A 22,382-nucleotide genomic window follows, 5' to 3' on the forward strand; every position below is an offset into this window, starting at 1 on the left:
TCCAGAAACATCATAAAATAGGCTAATAATAAGGCCCGATCGAATTGAAATTCTTGCCAAGAAAAACGCTATGCTGTTTAAACAGCGTAAGAAAAATGGAACGTCCTGTGCTGAAGCTGCCTTCTCAGTCTTTTTTTCAGAAGGGAGAATTGTACCTCCAGTAGACACAAACAAAATTCTCCCTTCTGAATGTATCAGTAGTGTGTTAGCTTTGTATATCCTTTGAAATTTTTCTCCGTGAGTTAAGGTTTTTGTTTGGCGTGGGGTTGGTTATTTTTTGTTTTGTTTTGTTTTTTCTTTCAGTTTTGTAATCACCAGAGCTAATTCCAGGAGGAAAAAAAAAAGATTATTTGGCTTTCTGGAAGTCCCCTGCTGTGAGACAACTGTTCATAAAACACTGGGTGCTAACAGCTAGTAGATGGTAAGTAATCTAATGACAATAAGGACCAGAGAATCAACTTACACCTATCTGACCAGTGAATCCCCAGTTTAGCTGGGAATTAGTTAAAACAACTACTTTGTTTTGAAACAATCTAAGTATATTGCATCATGTCTAGTCTATGTTTAGATTCAGCCCATTACAATAAGGTAAATATTGCAATAAAGAGTGTCTCATGAATTTTTCTGCTTTCCCAATGTATATAAAAATTTGTGTTTATTTTATGCTGTGGTCCAGTAAGTATACAATAACATGTGTAAATATAGTATAAATATCAAAATTTAAAAATGTTTTACTCCTAAAAATGCTAGTGACCATCTGAATTTTCAGCACATAATATTTTTCCTGATGTAGGATTTTCTTGAAGCTGCTTACTGCTGACTCAAGTTGGTGATTGGTAGGAATTGAGGAGAAAATAGAAATTTATTAAAATAAGAAATAAATTCATAGTGGCACAGAAAGAGACTGCCACTCTGACTGAATAGGACAAAACTCTGAGCCGTCTGATATGAGTGCTTATAACTGAACTCAGGTCTTGCCTAAGAACAGAATGTACTCAACACCTGAGCTATCTCTCCAGCATCCCAAAATGCTGAAACCCTGATGGTGTGTTGGCTGGCATAAAAAGCATATCAATTTCAGTATCTATCTATCTATCTATCTATCTAATTTTTAAAAAAATTTCTGAGCAGTGTATCTCAACAATGAGCTTAAAAATTCAGTAAAAATATTTAGTAAGCAGATAATCTGCCATCCATCCGGCTTTAAATACAATTCTTTTTTATCTTTTTGGCTTTTCGAGACAGGGTTTTTCTGTGGTTTTGGAGCCTGTCCTGGAACTAACTCTTGTAGACCAGGCTGGTCTCGAACTCACAGAGATCCGCCTGCCTCTGCCTCCCGAGTGCTGGGATTAAAGGTGTGCGCCACCACTGCCCGGCTTTAAATACAATTCTTAAGAGTCATGGGACTTTTAGAACAATGAATGAGCACCAACTCCAACCTAACATCACCAGCTGAATTGTCGCCCTGAAAAGAAAGTCTCCTGCAGTTAACCTTTGAAGCCACTCACTAATTCCTCTTTACCTATGGAAGTTCTAGGAGGCACGTTTTTTCACCAGAGATCTGTTTAGTCCACACTGCTTGGCATTTCCACCCCATCAATAATCTTAGTTACATTTTTTTTCTCGATGAATCTCTACATTTCTTCTCTATTGTCTGATGCTTTGATTTACACTTTTGTGTCATAAGGATTCCTCTTCCCCCCTAAGCTTCAAGAACAAACTGCAAGCTTCAGACTCCTTATCTCTCAGCCTTTACAGAGCAGAAATGAGTCACAGCTTTGCATTAGGCTTCGGCTAATGAAAATGTGGTTAGTTTGATCTGTCAGATTTCTGTATCAGCAATGAAGTTACTTCTCTTTATTAGAGTTCTTGTGATTACGGAAATAATTAATTTTTTGAAGTTTTGGTCATCAAATACCCTCGCAATTTCCTTCAAGAATTTTTTCCTTTACATTCATAATTTGTTGCAAGAGGCCTAGCTTGCAGCCTATCGTAAGTTAAACTTTTATTTTGAGCTTTTAATTGAAAGTGAGAGACATGTGACATGGTTTCTAGTTATCCTAATCTCAGGATTGTTGTTTCAAATGATGAAGTGGTTCAAGGAGAGGGAGAGAGATGGGGAAATATTTGATTGGTGATGTAGTTAGATCACATACTTACATTAAAGTCACTTTTATGTATAAAGAGAGTGTGTGGTGTCTCAAAACAATTACCACACGAACATAAACTATCATCAAACACAGAGTATCGTAACAAATGAGGATAATAAAGTTTGAAATGGCATGGCGATGACAAATATTTGTATTTGACATGGATACAAAGCGGACAATGAGGACTACTGAGAAGTCAAGAACAATGGCAATGGGTTTTTTATCCTACTGCATGTACTGTGTGGGAGCCTAGGCAGTTTGGATGCTCACCTTACTAGACCTGGATGGAGGTGGGTGGTCCTTGGACTTCCCACAGGGCAGGGAACCCTGATTGCTCTTTGGGCTGATGAGGGAGGGGGACTTGACCAGGAGAGGGGGAGGGAAATGGGAGGCGGTGGCGGGGAGGAGGCAGAAATCTTTAATAAATAATTAATAAATTAATAAATAAAAAAAACAAAGTGCCAATATACTGTTGGGAAAATAGCAGCAGTAGACTTGCTGAATGCAAGATTGCCACAGATCTTCCATTTGTAAACAAATACCATAATAGTGGAGTAAAATGAGGTACGCCTCCGCCTGTAAATGTGAAGGCAGTCAGACCATATTCCCCCATTTCCTCTCCATGGCTGAAGTAGGGACAAATCCATTTCCTTTTGAGGATGCTAAGCTGTATGCATTCTCTTGGTAGTGCTACCTCTGGACATCTTTTCTTTTGCAAATGAATGATTTAAGTTGTTCTCAGAGACAAGCTCAATATTTGAAAGTAAAACTCTTTAAAAGGAAGTTATGTAAATATACACAATTTATCTCCCTTTGGGGCCAGGAATAGAATAGTTTCCAGTACATATGGACAGCTTTTGATTCTGCAAAGATCTTTCATGTTGATTTTTCTATGAATTTACCGGTAATATGAACTATAGTTCACTTTTCACTGCACCGAAGAACTATCTGAAATTGATTTCCCATAATTTAGCTCTATGAACAAGAATCTAGACAAGTAGTTCTCAACCTTCCTCATGCTGCGACAGTTTAATACAGTTAATATTGTGGTGACCCCCAACTATAAAATTGTTTCATTGCTACTTCATAACTGTAATTATACTATTGCTATGAATAGTAATGTAAATATCTAATATGCAGGATATCTGATATGTGATCCCTGGGAAAGGATCATTCAACTCCCAAAGGGGTCACAAGCCACAGGTTGAGAATCATTAATCTAGAGCATTTCTTGACTCCCCTGCATAAGCCTTATTACGGAACCATGTGGTTTACTACTGTTAAACTTATCCATTACTCTTCATAGGTTAGTTTGGGCAAAATGGAGGCATGAGACATGTAATTCTTTGGTGACTCGGAGTTATGTATTTCAGCAAGAATAACACTAGACCAAGTTCTCCTTCCTTCTCGACAAAAAGAATGTTAGAAAAATTTATTCCACATTCTCTCCATTTCTTATTCTCTAGGGGTGTCGTAGGAGGCTGCCCAACATGGTTGACAGTTGACAAAGAGGACTCCTTGTTGCCAATTTTCCTACTACCAACTTAGAACTGCTTTTCGTTTTCCCTCTTTTCCTCCCTCCCTCTTTCCTTCCCTCCCTCCCTCCTTCCTCTTCCTTCCTTCCTTTCTTTTTTTCTTTTTAAAGACAAAATCTCACCATGAAACTCAGACTAGACTAGAACTCATGGCCCTCCTACCAAAAACAAACAGCAAGACAAAACAGAAACCACCAAAACGACAAAAACTCTCACCCAATTTTAAATATGCCTAAGATAGATTTTATGAAAGAGGCTGTATAATTAGAAAATAGATTATTAAATACAGTATATTAAAAATGAAAACATCAGCAAAAATACTTTAGGGGCACGAGCAATGACTCAGCAGTTAAAAGCATGAACTTCTCTTGTATAGGACCCCTGGTTCCATTCCAAGCACCCACACTGAGTGGCTCACAGATTCCTATAACTCTTGCATAGGGGATCTGATGTTTCTAGGTTCTGTGGGTGCAACACTTACATGCACAAATCCATACTCAGACACATATGCATACAAAAAAATTAAAAATTAAAAGCAATAACTGGCTATCATCACTAATCATTAAGTAAATAAAAACCAAACCCTCAATGAGATAAATAGGTTATAAATAGAAAAGTGACAACTTCTTAAAAATTTAAAATTTAGTAAGTACTCTTGAGGATGTGAGGGAAAAAGAATAACTTGTATCAAATTCAAGGGAATGTAAATCAGTTCCATCAATATTTTAAAAGGTATTAAAAATATGATAAACATGTGACCCAGCAGTACCACTATGCAACATATACCGTGTACTGAAAATCAATTTGGTATGTTGATAAGATGTCTGTACTCCTATGTTCATGGCAGCATGATGCAAAAAAGTCAAAAGTTGGGAATAATATGGGTGCCATGAGTCAATGAATAAATAAAGCAGAATTACACTAAAATAATATTCAGGCATAAAGAGAAAAGCTCCGTCATCTACAATAGAATGGACAGAACCAGAGACCATTGTTAAACGTACTAAGTTGGGAACAGGATGACAAGCATTGCATGGTATCACTAACATGTCAAATAGAATATAAAAGTTTGATTTCATAGAATATAAGAGTAAAGCAGTACTTCTTAGAGTCCAGGAAAAGTGAGAGAAAATGAGACTGAGGAGCAGTGAACTGATGGGTGCTAAGTTATCTTGAGATAAGTACAGAAATCTCAGGTGTGCTATTGCATAGAAAGGCAACAACAGATCTTCAGATAATGATAAGGTTTTATATATGTGAAGGTCCTGGAAGAAAGGGGTTTTAATGTTCTTACTATAAAGCAATAATAAATGTTTAAAGAACTAGATAGTTAACCTGAGTTAAACATTATACAATGTAAACTTAAATGGAAACATTACCCATGCATATGTATTATTAAAAAATAAAGTATAAAACATAGTCACCTTGGTACAGTAACATTTAGCATGATGGTGACCTGAGGCACCAATCAATAGCTATTTCTGAAGATTGGCAGAAGTGTCCCACTGCTAGCTGAACATGTGAAGAACAGCTGTGTTCTCTGAGTATACCAGGACTCATATGTGGGGTCACATCATGATTCTGTAACTGTTTGCACACAGGGTACAAAGCTCTACCTTCACACCTCATAGATTCTTTCACAGCAGAGGTCTACGTCTCACAGGGCAGAGTGAAGCTAGTGTGTTCTAGCACCTTGCTATTTATTGATTGATAGTGATGAAATAAAAATAAATCAACCATCCAATTATCCAAGGTAACTCTACTGAAAATAATTCAGAGACAAATGCTAGGAATCACTTGGGCAGATAATTTCCTATTTATATTCGAATTGATTCTGGAATGGCTAAAAAAAGCAAGCTTGTTGCTATGGTTTGCATCTTAAATATTTGCCTAAGGCCTGTGTGTTAAAGGCTTGATCCTCAGTTGCTGCTATTGGGAGGTGGTAGAAGCCTCAGAAGGTATGGTCTACTGAGAAGAAGTTGGGTCATTGGAGACATGCCTTTGAAAGGGATTTTGGAATCCCAACTCCTTTCTGTTTGCTTCCTGGTGACTGTGCTGGTGAGCAGGCAACTTCTACAATACCCTTGGGCGGTGTTTTATTGTGTAAACCCAAGGCAACAAGGTCTTAGGTCTATGTGCCAAAACCTCTGGAGTTGTGAGTCAAAATATGCCCTTTCCCTTTCTAATTTTTCTCAGCTACAGTCTTATGAAGCCTACCAACACACTTTCATAAGTCAAATCTTTATTTCCTTTTTTTTTTTTTTTTTGGTTTTTGGAGACAGAGTTTCTCTGTGGCTTTGGAGCCTGTCCTGGAACTAGCTCTGTAGACCAGGCTGGTCTCGAACTCACAGAGATCCGCCTGCCTCTGCCTCCCGAGTGCTGGGATTAAAGGCGTGCGCCACCATTGCCCCGCTTCAAATCTTTATTTCCAATAGCCACAAAGTTATAAATGAGGGCTCCATTCCTTAAAATTAGTATATACTCTTGACATGCCAAAATTAGTACAAAATTACATGGAAAGTAAAATATAGTTAAATTTCCATTACTGCGATAAAACACCATAACCAAAAACCACTTGAGAGCATTTATTCTGACTTACGGTTGCAGGTGTCAAGAATCCTTCATGGTGGAAAAGGCATAGCCCCCCGGGGTCCAGGAGCAGGAAACTGGCTGATCACTTTTCATCCATACTCATGAAGTGGAGACTGGGCAGGTAATAGGGCAAGGCTATAAAGCCTTGAAGTCCTCACACAGTGATTTACTTCCTTCAGCAAGGCTCTGCCTCCTAAAGTCCCATGACCTCCTCAAACAGCGCCACCAGCTGGGGACCAGGTGTTGAAGTATATGATCCTCTGGGGGGAACATTTGTTGTTTAAACCACCATACACAATATACTTTATAAACTTTTTTTAGTATAGTAAGAAAAGTTATTTTTCAGAATTGACTTAAAGGCCCAAAGTATCTGGACTGGTTAAAAAAAAAAAGAAGTGTTTCTGCTTTGATAGTTTTCCTTAAAATGACAACCTTCTTTAACAACAACAACAAAACCACAAAAAACAAACAAACAAAAACAAATTCTTCCAAATAAATCACTAGAAGATACAGCAACGTCTAATGAACGAAAGCATTAAAGTCACTTTCAATTGCCCAAAGCTTCTGGACGATAACAAGTGTTAAGTGCTAAAGAAAGAGTGGCTACATCCTGGGTGTCATAAGGCAATGATTTCCTAAGACAAATGCAGTAATACGGGGTTGCTGAATCTATTGGACACTGGTGGCCCTTGGTTCCATTGGTTGTTAACTGTGAAACAGTGATGAACTTTGTTTCAGGGAGGGTGGAGGGGATAGTAGAAAGAAAGTTCCACATGTGGCCTGTGCTGCTGAGTTCTACACTGGCAAACCCTGCACAGGCACAGCAGAAAAAGGTCAGCTACATAAGCAGTGACTGTGATCCCAGTGTCTTTCCTTTATTATCCCAACAAGAACTGGACTTAAGTCCTGCTCTGCACAAATCATTTACTCTCACAATGACTTTTTTTCTTCTAAAAAATGAGGTTAGTAATATCCTGTCTACACACACCACAGAGATTCTGTACTATTTATATGATATCACCACCCTCACTACAAGGTAGAATATTTTTTAATGTGTTCAGACATAAATGCATAAAATATGGAGTTCATATGGAAATTCCTAGGAAAGGATAGTGCATAATGCGTCTGAATTTTAATTTGCTTTAAAGCTTTCGTCATGTGTAAATAGAGCTATTAAGGAATTTTCCACTCTCTCACCTACCAACAGTCACAGAGGAAATATTCTCGGCTGCATCATTCTTGCAATTATAAACTTGTCAACTGTCTCACTACCCATATCTACAAAACAGGGAAAAATACGCATTTCTGAAGCGATCTTTCTACTATAGGGAAGAAAAAATAGTCAAGAAAAAAAAAACCCAAGCAATTAATTTCCCAATGAGTTCAACTATGGCAAATAAGGGCAGATACCAGTAAAACTATGTTGAACTGGGCATGTAGTGTAGTCAGAGAGAGGTAGCCTGGCACAACTGATGGGATCTGGCTCCCTGGAGGGATCAGGCAGGGTGACCCTGTTTCCCAAGTAATCATCATCATCATCATCATCATCTTTAAAAAGGGTTGTTTTCCTGAATTGAGCTCCCCCTTTCTCTGCGGTTTCTGTAAACACAGTGGCTGAAAATGAGTCAAAGAAGTAGAAGTCGAAGCAGCTTCCTCGGCTCTATCATCATTACCACTCTCTTTTCCTTGCAGCTGGATGAGGGAGAGAGAAACAGCCTCTTGTTTAACACATGGACATCTAATTGGAAAAAACATAAATGTTATCAGTCTATAATACATGATGGGTATTTCCTAGCCAAGGGCACATTTCTTAAATTGATAGTGAAATGAATCAGACAAAGAAGTTGGAATCTTCAACCCACTATTTCCTAGTTGTGTGTCCTTAGTCAACACTTTCATCTCTGTGAACCACAGTTTTAAACTAATATTAGCATCCTATGAGTGTCATGACCATATGCACATTCGGTTATAACACAAAGCATACCATTTTTCACACCTGAGACGAAGAGAAGTTCAAAAGAAGCTTTGCCTGGTGATCAGTACTTTTCAAGTTTAGTATTTCTGACATTTAAGGTGAAACAATTGGTTGCAAGGTGTTCCGGATTTACAATACAATTTGGAGCCTCCCTAGCTGCTACTTGTGAAGCACCAGCAGCAAGCCTCGCCCCACAGTCTTGACGATAATCAGTCTCCTCAGGTACTGCCTAGTCTCTGGGGCACAATTTTTACCTCTGTTAGAAAAGTAGGCTGGGGAGATGACTAGGTGAGCAAGAGTGTTTCCTTCATAAGTGTGAAGACTTGAGATCAGATCCATCACGGCAAGTGTCTAAACAAGCTGAGTGTGGCTGTGCATGCCTCGAAGTCCAGCACCAAGGGTGGTAGGGAAGGTGTGTGTGTGACTCGTTGGTGAGCAGAGACAGAACAATTGCTGTGTCTTTCTAGTTACAGCCTAGTCCCAAGTCAACACGCTACAGGATCAGTGAGAAACCCCGTCTCAAAGAATGAATAGGTGGGGAGTGATAGAGGATACTTGATGTCATCCTCTGGCTACCATATGTCCTACATGGATGTATGCATCTGCACACACACACACACACACACACACACACACTCACATCATCATTACCACCATCCCTGTACTCCATCTGTGAAGCATTGCCATCTATCAAATTACGTTATAGACATTAGATTTTTAGTACATATTTATCTTAAGCATTTATATCTATTTAGATTTGTTTGGTTTTTGGTAGATAAATACCAGCAAGACATATGGACTTACAGACTCCCATCCTTGGGTGTAATGTTACATTCAGATCTTTTGGTGCAATGTTTCTCCTAATAATACTAAAATTCATCCAAGTCATACTTACTTTTTGTAAATAGATGGAATTCAGTCAAGTAATGCGCTTGACAAATGAAATCAGTTTATTTAATCTTTTTATGCTGCGTGTGTGTGCTTTCTATGATTCATATTTATTGACTAAATTATATGACAGAGACTGAGATGAATCATTCTCTGTATTTCAGCCAATACCAATAATAATCTGTAGAGTGTGTTAAATTTTTATGTAACTTCATTTCTGTTACATGACCTTACTTGTAGATCTTTTTTCATAAGTTACTGTGTCAACTTGAAGTTTTTACAAAGCTGACAGGTTATTAAAAGTCTCAGATGATTAAAATCAATAGATGTTTTTATTCAGGTTAATTTTCATATTGACAGAGGACTGTATAATAATTAATTCAGAATCAAAAAACTTGGAACATTATAATTTAATTACAAGAACTGTAAGTAGATTTTGTTAACCTAGAACCCAAAAAGAACATAGTGACAACTGATGAGTACTGAAAGGATATGAAAATACCACTGGTAGTTAATATGATTTTTTTTTGATTTTTCGAGACAGGGTTTCTCCTCAGCTTTTGGTTCCTGTCCTGGAACTAGCTCTTGTAGCCCAGGCTGGCCTTGAACTCACAGAGATCCGCCTGCCTCTGCCTCCCGAGTGCTGGGATTAAAGGCGTGCGCCACCACCACTTGGCTAGTATGATTTTTTTTATGTAACAAATCTGATACCATATGGAATAGTATATAAAGCTATAAAAATAGTTATCAAAGTATTTTGTTCTTGCTTGAGTCTCTGATTCAATTCTACAAAACTGATAATAGTTTGTTTACCAGGGTCTTCACTTCCTGACATGTTCAAAGAGCACAGTAAGTACTTGCTGGTTTCTTGCATTGTTCCACTCTTCACATTTGATTCAACCCATCCTGATGCCATATTGACCACAGAATTGTGATCATGACATTTCCTACTTCCTTTCACCACTATGGCTCGTATTCCTCTAGCTCATATCCCCATGAGTGTGCTGCAAAAGTCATGCTGTACCAGGGTCACCCCACACGTTAATATTATCTCTCTGAAAACATTGGATTAAGTTATTTATGGTGCTATACAATAGCTTTCTATGCTTTTCAAAACAAAATCTAAATTTTAGCGTAAGAACTAGGGTTTTAGAATTGGGGCATGGTTGCTCACACCTGTTATTGCAATCCTCAAAACTCTGAAGCAGGAGGATGGCCATTAATTTGATGTCTGGCTGGACTACATAGAGAAACCCTGTTTCAATAACAAAATGACACAGAAAGAAATGTGACTTCTGACCTGTGTTTCTCTTCTCCATCCTTCCTTAGCATTCACTGCAGATTTTGAATTCTGCACTGAGAACATCTGGGCTACATGCAGCTCCTTCATCACCACTTTTTCATTTTCAGGTTGCCAGTACATGTCTCATCTCTCTAGAATAGCGTTCCCAGATCCAATTAGCTCACACATGCTTACTTTCCCAAACCCAAGGAGGTACCACTTTAGAATAGCATATTATGACTTATTCAATGTGAGTCACTATGTGCCTCTTTTGGTCTGAGTACTAGGTCTTGCTGCTTATCATGACATTTTAATACTATGCTGGAATTGGCTGCTACTTATTATCCCCTTTCTTAGTAGGCTATAGTCTCTTTGGGGAAAAGAAATAGGTACTGCCTCTCTTAGTTACTTTTCCATCGTTGTGATAAAGACACTGACTAAGGCAACCTGTAAAGAAAGGGTTTCATTTGGTACACATGGTTCCAGAGGATGAGAGTCCATGACTGTCGGGTACCAGTCTCGACAAAAATACATCTTGACAAGGTAGAGGTGGGGGGATTTAGAAAATAGTAGTAAAGCATATGAAGATGCAAAAGAAAATAATAAAACGGAGAAACATATAGGATAGTATTGGGAGGGAGTTCCAGGGAGTACTGAAATTCACCCGTGTTTATTTCTAACTGCTTAAAATATCCCTGATCCCAAAAGGTAGGAGTACAACAAAAAACTACACTAACATGATACAAGGAAATGAACATACCAATGTCATGGTCATGGGCTACGTTCACAGTTAAACAATTTGTTGCTAGAACAAAACAAGTCACGTACAAACACTAGACTAAAATGTTCTGTAGGCAAACCACCCCCTGTGTAGAATCCAGTGTTATCTCAGTAAAGGAACTGGACCCTTAGTTGGATCCTTAGACTCTTGTTTGAGGTAGGAACATATTTACTTCTCTATTCCTGGAGTACAAGGTCTGGCTATTAGCCACACCTGTTGACAATAACCCTGAGAGAGCAGAACTCTTGGAGACGGGTCTCATGGTGGGACCTTTGTTTGAGATACTAGTACAATAACCTTGAAGGGACTGAAGGTAAGTTCCAACTTTCTGACCTTTGGTCAGTGTGGAAATAGGCTCATATTTTCGGGCCTCCACACATGACCTTCATGTCAGGGAGCTTGGCAGAAGGTAGGCAGGCATGCCTCTAGAGCAGTAGGTAAGAACTGACATATTAACCCACAAGCATGAGCCAAAGAGAGGGGGAGAGAGAGAGAGAGAGAGAGAGAGAGAGAGAGAGAGAGAGAGTTGTGTGGACCTTTGAAACATCAAAGCCCTCCCCCAGTGATATGCCTCCTCCATCAAAGCCAGACCTCTTAATCCTTAACAAGTTCCATCAACTGGGGATCAAGCATCCAAACACAAGAGCCTATGAGGGCTGTTCTCATTTAAACCACCACACTGCCCATCACTTAATTTCTATTAACATAACGAACTGTCTTTGATACATTCACCGCTATTTCAAACTAGAATAGTCAGTGCATAGCAAGGAATTATCAAACTAAAAGTGCCAGCAGGGCAAACATTAAATTCTGTAGCTCTATATCCAGTATGTAGGACTTGTAATCAACTGGACCCCAACAAGCTTGGGTAGCTCCACTACGTGTAGCACCCACAGATTCTCCCTTAGGCAGACTACACATCAATGTGTGCAGTTCTCCTTGGTGGATGTGTTGTGCTGGCATCTCCAATCTTCTGACATCTCCACTGTAACTGAGGCTTCACCTCTACAGTCTCACGCAATGGCCTCTCAAAACTTCTCTGCAGGAATTCCAACCTCAATACTCAGTGCTTGGCCTTCGCCACTCTCCATGACTCCCTCAACCTTGCATCTTTCATACCTGCCAAACCATTGCTACATAAGAACCACAACGTTCCCGAATTCTGTTGCCAGCTTGAATTATAAACCTGGCCCCTTTGTACTACATCTGTGTCAGGTTCTGTGCACTCACCTTGGAGAAACATTCTCAAGCTTTCTTCTTTTAAATTAATTTGGATTCCATATTTGAAGCCTACCAAAGGTGAAGCTTTTGCCCTAAGAGCCTTTCCTTCTTCCCCAATGTAGTGTGGGAGGTCGTTCTACAATCGTGCTGGTCTTTTTATCTGTTAAAGCTGCTTCTTCGGCACAGCCTGAGTATCACACCACTTTGAAATTTCCTCTGTAAAACAAATCTGTTCATTATTTTTAAATTCAGTTTCACTCAGTTTCTCAAGGACATGAGTAGAATGAAGCCATCTTCTTGGCCAAAACATCATGTGACTGACTATTGGCTTAGTTTCTGATAGACTCCTGGTCTATCCCTGAAATCTAGTGAGCCAGGCCTCCACTGTGTTTTTATCAGCATTCTTATCCTTCAAGTAATTCACTAGAACATCCAGTAAAGCTTCTGCTTAGAGAATTCAACAGCCTTCCAAGCTCAGAGTTTTATACCCTTGCACATTCCCCATACAAACAGTTCCAAAGACCTAAAAGCCAGGTGGTCAAAATGATGATAGCAACGACACCACTTCTTGGTATCAGCTTCTGTTTTTCTTTCATTTCTACTACTATGATAAAATACACCAAATACAAAGCAACTTAGGCTAGAGTTTATTTTAGTTTATATTCCAAGATTATGCTCCATCACTAGAGGTAACAGCAATAGGAACTCAAAATAGCTGATCACATTGCATCCACAGTCAAGAAGCAGAATGGAATGAATGAATATACATAGGCTTACACTCTTTCTCTGCTCTTGTATAGTTCATGATCCCCCTGCCTAGGGCCTAAAGCTTCCCATAGTCAAAGGATCTTCCTACTTCCTACTTCTTCCTTTAGACATGTCCACAGGTCAAGGAATAAATATTAATGGTGTTAAAGAGCGTTAAGATTTCAAGAAGCAAAATGCAAACAAAATTCTAAGGCAAGATGTCCTAGTATAGCATTTCCTAGACAATATGAATACTAATAGTTTTTCTGGGGAAAGGGCTAAAAGACTAAGCATGTCTGACAAACAATGAGTGCTATGGTTAATATCGATCAGAACTAGAACCATGTAGGAAATAAATCTCTGGGCACACCTGTAAAGAGCAACAATTATCTCCATTATATTAATGCCTGGACATTATATTAATTAATCTCCATTTTATTATTGTGAAGTATTTTCTTGATTACATCAAGCGAAGTGGGAAGACCCACCCTGAATAGGGGCAGCAAGTCCTGGCAACCTTCACTAGCTGTAAGAATAGCCAAGGGACAAGTTTTTGCTTTCTGTCAACATGGCTCACATCTGACCCTTTTTGTTTACCCTCTTGTTTCCACTGCTGCTGCTGCTTCCTCCACTGGCATCAGGACCCATCTTCTTCATCCTTTTCATGTGAACTGAAGACCAGTGGTTCTCCAGAAATCCTCCAGCACTTCAGGACCAAATCAGGATGGAAGAGACATCTAGCCTCATGGACTGAGAAGCTACTGGTCCTCAGTTTCTCTAGTGGGAAGATAGATATTTTGAAACACCCAGAGGGTATCCTGTGAAAAAAACCTGATAAATCCCCCTTTAATATACATTTATTTTATTGGTTCTGTTTCCCCAGAGAACCTTGACTAATATCATGAGTTAAATAACTGGAAAAAAATTTTAATTTCATGGCTTTTGAAACTTTTTTTTTAAGAAAAAAACACAGATCTTATACTGAGCCTAGCTGATTTGAACTCAAAGCTATCCTCCTGCCTCAGCCTCTTTGGTGCTAGGCTTGTAGGCATGAGCCACAATGGTAGTGTTCAAAAAATAAAATTAAAATGTTATACAAGTAGTTCATGTTGTATTTACTTTCAAAAAATAAAATATGCCTTGGATGCCAACCAAATTCCATTTCCTGAGAGGTGTTTTGCCATTCCAAATCCTGTTGCTATGTTGGAAAAAATATCTTTCTAGATCTTTTTCTATTCATCCAACAACACTTTTGAATACTTGGGCAATTTTTATTGGTTTGTGCCGTAATGACTATGTTGTAATTTGCATTTTTCACTCAATCACTTATTTTAGTGTTTTATATAAGATATAAACACACGGAGGAACAATCAGACTTTAGACATGAAATAGAAGGCCATTCACACGGCTCATCTGACTTTGATGAAGACTTTATTACAGAGGAATACACAGGGTTGAATGAGCTACTGGAAGACCAGTCCCAGGAAAGCTGAATAATTCTAACTTGTTGGAGAAGAGGAAGAAGATGGCATTATCTGAGACATAAGAACTGGATATCCAAAGGCAGCTGATGTCTCAGTGATAGAGCACCGAGCAGAAAAGATGAGGGAAAGAATGGCTGAAGGATCGCCTGACTTCCTGTTTGTTTTCAACTGTTGTCTCCTATTGGCTGATGCTATGGAAGGGTATCCTGTGGTGATGATCGTCTGGTAAAGCTGTCAACAAGCATCAATCTCTTATGGGAAAGTACGTAGCAGAAAAAGAATGAAGATGTCCCTAAGGGTGACAAAGATGTGGAGAATAAGCTTACTCTTCCTTTGTTTGTTTTTTTATCTTTATATATAGCTAGACTGTAGTCTATTTTGTCCCTTTAGTCCTAATGGATATTTAGATTATTTATAGTTTTTTTTCCTCTTTAAACATGAGGACATTTGGCATCCTTGTTTATAATGTTAATTATGTTCATAATTATACTTATTGCTCTAGGATAGATACGAAGAAGTGATCAGTATTGTCTTCCAAAAATTACCACACAACTTTTCTCACTTCCCATAAATAACTATTATTTGAAGTTAAATATTTCAAGCTTCATAACTATTTAACCCTTAGGTACTTTTTTTTATTTCTAGTGTTTGAGAAATTCTTTTCTTACTTAACACACTCTAGAAAATATTCACCTACTAGATAGGATAGTCTTTGCAACTATCTGCTTAATAGCTGTATGGTCTTGCTGTATGGCTTAATAGCTGTATGGCTTAGCTTCTCTGAACTTTGGATCACTGCAATTAAAACCATGTACTTCTCTGAAGATGACAAAACTAGTGTTTGGCATCATAAACCTAGGCAAGTACATGTGAATGGTGAGATCATAGATCTTAGAGGACTTTACTAAATCAGTATAATTCCTAACTGTATTCTAAATACTTATACCTACAGGTGCGATCACCTCTCATCAAAGAGGCTTTTTTTTTTTCGACAGAGGGAGACCACTTCAGAGAGCCATAGCTGGTTAAATGCAGGGGACAGCTCACTGTGCAGTGCAGGGCCCAGTCCTTACGGAGACATCTAAAACACAATTCCTACACATAAGGCTTGGAGGAACACTGTAGATGAGAGGACAGAAAGATTATACTATCCAGAGGACCAGGAAGTCTGCTGCAAAAGAATGCCTTCTACATATGACAGGAAAAGTAAAATACTTAACTACACCTAGGGTAGAAACACAAAAGGTGCTAGAAAAAAAGAGTGGATAGGGAGAGAAAAAGAATATGTTTTTAGCCAGATTATTTTATTGTTTGAGAACTTCGTAATGCATTTCATGCATATGATGTGTTTACATCAAATCCACCCAGTTCCTTCCCCTTCAACTCATCCCCTATCTCCTTCATCACGATTCCCTCCCAAGATCACATGCTATCTCTTTTTGTTAATTTTTAAACTTAAAATATAATTGCATTGTTTTTGCCCCTTTCTTTTCTCCCTCCAACAGTCCCTATGTACTCCCTTGCTCTCTCTCAAGTTTATGGCTAATATTTCTTTAGTTGTTGTTAAACACAGACATACACACATTCTCTTAAATACATAAATACAGCTTACTCAGCACACTTGTAAAAATTCTTTACTCTTTATTCTTTTAGGGCTCATTATCCAGCTCCCAAACAAATACTAAGAGTCTTATTCTTACTTATGAATGCCTGGCCTTAGCTTGGCTTGTTTCTTGCCAGCTTTTCTTAACTTAAAATGCTTGTTTACATTTTGCCTCTGATCTTTTATCTTGTTCTCGTCTATATACCTCTTTTTCTTACTCCATTGCTGGTTGTGTAGCTGGGTGGTAGACCCTCCAAAGAACAAAGAGTAAAGAGTAAAAACAAGCAACAACAAACAAACAAAAAGAAATCACAACTTGGCACCCATTTGGGGGCTCAAACAATAATCTAGAGCCAGAGAAAGCTGAAAAAGAAAATACACTGCTGCTTTAAGAAGTTCTGCTACAGAGCAGAGCATTAAACAGCCCTTTTCACTTTAAACAGAAGCATAAAAACTCGGTAAAAATTTAACACCTGCCACAGTGCAGGGCAGTGGCATTTGAGAGCTGGGGGTTTGAATGTAGATTTCAGTCAAAGGCATCTCTGAACAGGACAAGAGCTTTAGAATTGGCTCTCACGAACTGAAAAGCAGGCAGAGCCGACTAATAGAGCCATGTGGAGGACCCAGCTGCAGCTTAGCAGTTTAAAATTTTCTCACTCAGTCAAAAATGGCTAAAAGATGCACAGCAAAAGAGGTCCTGAACAATGTGTGTAGACTTAAGAAAGAAAGAACATGGGTATAGACGGTCATAGGAAGAAACGAATAGTTTAAAAATAATAAAGTATTTAAAGAGGTAAATTTATATAAAAGAAGCAATGTAGAAATGGGAAATATGCAGGGAGTCTGAATCCTATATTGAAGTTTTTGAATGCTGATAAGCAAATAGTAGCTACAAGGAGATATGGGATTGAAAGAGGCCCTGATGAAATAAACCAGCCTATGTATTTTAAGAATACCTTAACTTTAAAATGGAAGTTAATAAAATGTCAAATCGAAGTAAAAAATGCTTTGGAGAAGAGGGTTTGCTTTTGTTTCCACAGGAAACAAGAGGCTTTGGATTTGTTACAGATTGATATGAATCAGTTTTGATCTAGGGAGACCTCCTGAAACTTGGTAGGTAATATATATCAACAAAGGTTACTGCTGGTTTTCCCATGACTTGATTATTATCTCAGTTTTTCTCAGGGAGCCCTAAAGATGCCTTTGCCCACAGACAACAGGAAGCAGTCTGGAAAACATGATGCCCACATTCCCAAGAGATGGGGTAGCTGGTCTTTGGTTATTTGGTTGGTTATGGATGTTTGTTATCATTTAGAGGAATATAGTATATTGGTACAAGTTTAAAGTTTTTAGTTAATATATATATATATATATATATATATATATATATATATATATGTTTTTATTCTTTTTTTAAAAGTATTGTACCTATGCAGTTCATTAAAAAATGTAAGGTAAAATTGTAGTTTTTGGCCAGGTGGTGGTGGTGCATGCTTTTATTCCCAGCACTTGGGAGGTAGAGACAGGGCGATATCTGTGAGTTGAAGGCCAGCTTGGTCTATAGTGTGAGTTCCAGGACAGGCTCCAAAGATACAGAGAAACCCTGTCTCAAAAAATTTTCTTGTTTTTGAAAACTGTTATTATAAACTAGGATAATTAAGAAATATAGGTTAGTAGTTATCTACAGCAATCAAATTTGTAGATATGTTAGGTATGTTTTCAAGATCATACAGAGATATATTTTAGATAGATAGATGGTATTAAAACACTTCAAAGACCTATAGAATATGACATTTAAAATGCTTCCTTAGCATTGGGTTTTTCATGATAGTGAGACACATTTGCTTCTGGCAGCACCAATTTACTTCACAGAAGATGATTGGCATCAAAGAAACCCCTCATGGACTTTGGTTTTATTGCAGCAAAGCAAGCCATTTCGAGAAGAAACTGCACTTGACTGGTCTGCCTGGCAATCTGTACAAACTGGACATACAGGGCACACAGGAAAAAGACTCCTGAACTTCGCCAAAACAAGGCAGGAATCTTTTAAGATTCCTGCTTCACAGAAGAGTGCCAGACATTCTGCAGGAAACAGAGGAAAGTGACTGACAAACTTTGCCAATATGAGGTAGAAAGTCTTTCAAATTTCTAGCTTCGTTGAGAAGTCTGCTAGATAATCTAGGCCTGTAGGTTGAAGAAGAATGTTCCAATATCGCAGATGAACTTTGGGTGACTTTCCAGGCAGCAACATGTCTCTTCTGTTAGGTAGTGCATCCTTTTGTGGGATCTTTGATGGGGTTAAAGACTAAATTTGAGTTAATTTTTTCCTTAGTTATGATAGAAAGTAAATTAGTAAAACTTTGGAATCATTACAGTAAGATAGATAATGAAATATTCTCTGAATTTGCTAAATACGAAGGGACTGAATATTGTAAATGTAATTCTTACTCGATAACTGTTTTTGTTGTATACAGTTTTACTTTGTTAAAGTTGAAACCTTTCATTTTAATTTAGACAAAAAGGGAGAGGAGTTATGGAATATTAGTTAAAGTTGTGCTACATTTGTTTGTGCTGTGGAACATTTGTTTAGTGATGCAAAGGTATGTTGCATTTTTTTATTTTGTATTTAACTCTGTGAAACTGTGTTACTTTGACTATCTAAAACACCTGATTGGTTTAATAAAGAGCTGAATGGCTGATGGATAGGTAGGGCTGTCAGGCAGAGAGAATAAACAGAAAGAGAATTTTGGAGAGAGGAAATTGAGGAACAAGAGAAAGAGGGGGAGAGAAGTACATCAGGCACCAGCCACCCAGCTACACAGCAAGTCACAGAGTAAGAAGTAAAAAAAGGTATATGGAGAATGATAAAAGTTTGGGGGCAAAAGATAGGATAATTTAAGTTAAGAAAAGCTGGCAAGGAACAAGCTAACCAAGGAGGACATTTATAAGAAAGAATAAGACTCTATGTGATTAATTGGGGAGCTGAGTGGTGGGCTCCCAAAAAGCAAAGGAGCCAAAGAGTAAAAATTAACTTCAGCACATATAATTACTGGTATGTATATGATTTCAGGATTGTATAGCCAATAGGGATCTCTTCTGTACGGAGAGGTACAGGCAACTAAGGAATTCTGATATATGTATATACAATCTACATATGAACACACACACACACACACACACACACACACACACACACACACACACACACTTTTGTTGGGCCTCATGAGGCCCAGTGTAACTTCCTGAGCCTAACTTGAGTTTGATGAGGCCCAGTGTAACTTCCTAAGCCTAAATTGAGTTTAATGAGGCCCAGTGTAACTTCCTGAGCCTAACTTGAGTTTGATGAGGCCCAGTGTAACTTCCTAAGCCTAAATTGAGTTTAATGAGGCCCAGTGTAACTTCCTGAGCCTAACTTGAGTTTGATGAGGCCCAGTGTAACTTCCTAAACCTAACTTGAGTTTGATGAGGCCCAGTGTAACTTCCTGAGCCTAACTTGATTTAGAGAGGAGCAATTCAGCACAGCCTGACCTAGGCCCACCTCTGCCCAGCCACCACTAATGTGGCAGGATATTATTGGCCCTTATTCCTCACTCCACCTCACCCCATCCCAAGACTCCAGCCCACTACTTCAGCCCTATATAAGTTCCTGCCCTGATGCAATAAAGTGAGATCCTGCTTTGACAAACTCCCACCTCAGTGTGCATTTATCCCCAGTAGGGTGGGGGGTTGGGGGGAGTGGCAGGTTCCTGGGTTGTCAACACCCATCATCCTGCTCAGCCCCAGGGAGAGATTGGTGAGACTGGCTCTGCCTCAGTCCTATCTGCTGGAGAACCTAGCATACTTTATTGACTGTTTGGGAAAAATTTGTACCCATATATGTATATATAATATATGTATATATATATACACACACACACACACATATATAATACACAAACACACACCATTTATTGGCTCTGTTTGGGAAAATTTGTAAATAAAAGATTTATTTCTTTTATCCTAAAATTTCAAGTCGATTTTTATATATTTATATAGTTACTACTACACTGAAGAGCTGAAACCAAAACTGTAGAAACCTGGTTCATTCAAAAGTGACCTTTAAAGGCAGGCCAGGTAGCTGACTGAGGAAAGTGCTTGCTATGTGAGCAAGAGGACCAGTGTTTGGATCCTGAGAATCCACATAAATAAAAGCTGGGAGGGCATGACTGTACCCAGCTCACAGCCACCTGTAAGTCAAGCTCCTGGAGACATACTCTGTCTTCGGGACTCTGTAGGTCGTTGAACTCACATACTCTCCTTCTCATAGACATAATTAACTTTTTTAATCTTAAGAACTACTTATTTGAAATAATATGGCTGTCATATATTTGCCTCTCTCTCTCTCTTTTTTTTTTTAAAGGCAAAGACTCGTGTATCCCTGGCTGGCCACAAACCCCTGATGTAGCTGAGAATGGACTTGAACTTCTGACCTTTGTGTCTCCACTTCCCATCTGTTGGTTCACACTAGGGAATCACGCTACAAGTGAATCAACCTCCTCAACCTAGACTTTGATTATTTGAAGAAAAATTACTCATGCACAAAAACTTAATAAAATAATATAATAAATGGCTTCCCAGTCCCAAATATCTAGCGCAAATATAGCTTTCTATACTTTACAAAGGGGTATGAGGTGGTATTTTTCCCTATTCTCAAAAAAGAAAGAAAAAAAACCCAATCAGGGAGTTCTATTGCTTTGATGTGTATTTTCTCCTGTACGTAATAGTTATTCAGTTTCTTTTCGTTTGAATGAAATATATTGTAATTAACCCCCAAAGCATAAATTTACCTCATTATAGGAGATTATTTATAATGGATATGTTGGCAGAAATGAAATATTTAATCAACTACTTAAAATAAAACCCAAGTATCAGTAATCATTCTTCTGATTACAAAAGACACACCTTCTTGTGTGGAATAGAATATTTATAAACGTGTTTTCAGTCCCTTTGAATACAGATGTGCATTTAGGAAACACTGCAGACTGATTGAAATTCCTCTGCCTTAAAGGCCATTTTACTTCTTAGGATTTTTTTTATCCTCCTCCTATTTTCTTTTATGGTTCCAACTTAAAGGTGATTTGATGAAATATTTCTGAGTGACTACTGGGTCAAAATTCCTTTGTAAATTTAAAATTTCTAGATGAATGATGGAAAAATCCATGCATTTGGTGGAAAATGGTTTACACTTTTAATCCCAATACTCAGGAGGAAGACACAAGTGGATCCCTGTGAGTTTAAGGCCATCTTGGTCTATATAGCAAGTTCCAAGACAGCCAGGACTACATGGTGAGATCCCTGTCTCCAAAAAGAAAATAAACTTTATGTTTTTAGATGTAAATAAATCTTACATATAGTTTTTTGTGTCATTGGATTTTGTTCTAACTAATAATTTCATAAAAACAGAAAATATTTCATTGTTTTATGACTCTGCTATTTCAGAGCTTTTAACTTGTTAGCATCTGTCATTTGTAGATGATAAGCTTCTCAGTGTAGATAGGGTTCCTAATTTAGTCTTACTTTGTATCTGCTATTTAATATTCTTCAGTTCCTTGAGGAAATGTGGATGCCTTTATATTTGAGATCAATCTTAGAAAATAATGGTTATCACCCACATTTTGGAGAAACATTCTGTATCTTGGTGGAGATCCTGATTGCTTGTTAGAAGAGGTTTCGCCGTCTGGAATGAGGTTTTCAGTTACACTGAAGAGATTAAAACCTAGAAGGATCAAATTTTGTGATGTGTCGCACGCTCCACTAACTCAGTGATAATCCAACGCAAAGGAAAGTCTTTGGAAGTAGGCACGTGGTGAGCAGTGTGAAAGCAACCTACAGAGCACAGGGCATGTGCATCGCCACCTCTGTCTCTGAAATGTGCTCTCATAGCTGTCGATGAGTTAGCACACCATTACCTACATTACATATTTATTTATTTGGAGTTAGGTATCTCACGCCCCCAAATTCCACCCGCACACACTCTTTTTACTCACAATGGAGTAGATTCTTTTTAGTAAATCCTTTTCAGAATTGTGTGTACAATTCTGTACACATTATATAAAAAGTATATTAAATGAGGGAACACGGAGTT

At 38.2% G+C, this 22,382-nt stretch overlaps 1 long non-coding RNA gene across 1 annotated transcript; it reads left to right on the forward strand.

The window, feature by feature from the left end:
• The first annotated feature begins 122 nt into the window (after positions 1-122).
• Positions 123-14,136, forward strand: LOC121466295. The gene is made up of 4 exons (XR_005976759.1): positions 123-421; positions 6,293-6,398; positions 9,957-9,989; positions 13,813-14,136. It is a non-coding gene; the product is annotated as an uncharacterized LOC121466295 (long non-coding RNA).
• Positions 14,137-22,382: the final 8,246 nt, after the last annotated feature.

The sequence above is a fragment of the Microtus oregoni genome, unplaced genomic scaffold (genome assembly GCF_018167655.1).
Source record: "Microtus oregoni isolate MIOR12 unplaced genomic scaffold, Mior012 000033F_ref0000390, whole genome shotgun sequence".
Classification (NCBI taxonomy): Eukaryota; Metazoa; Chordata; class Mammalia; order Rodentia; family Cricetidae; genus Microtus; species Microtus oregoni.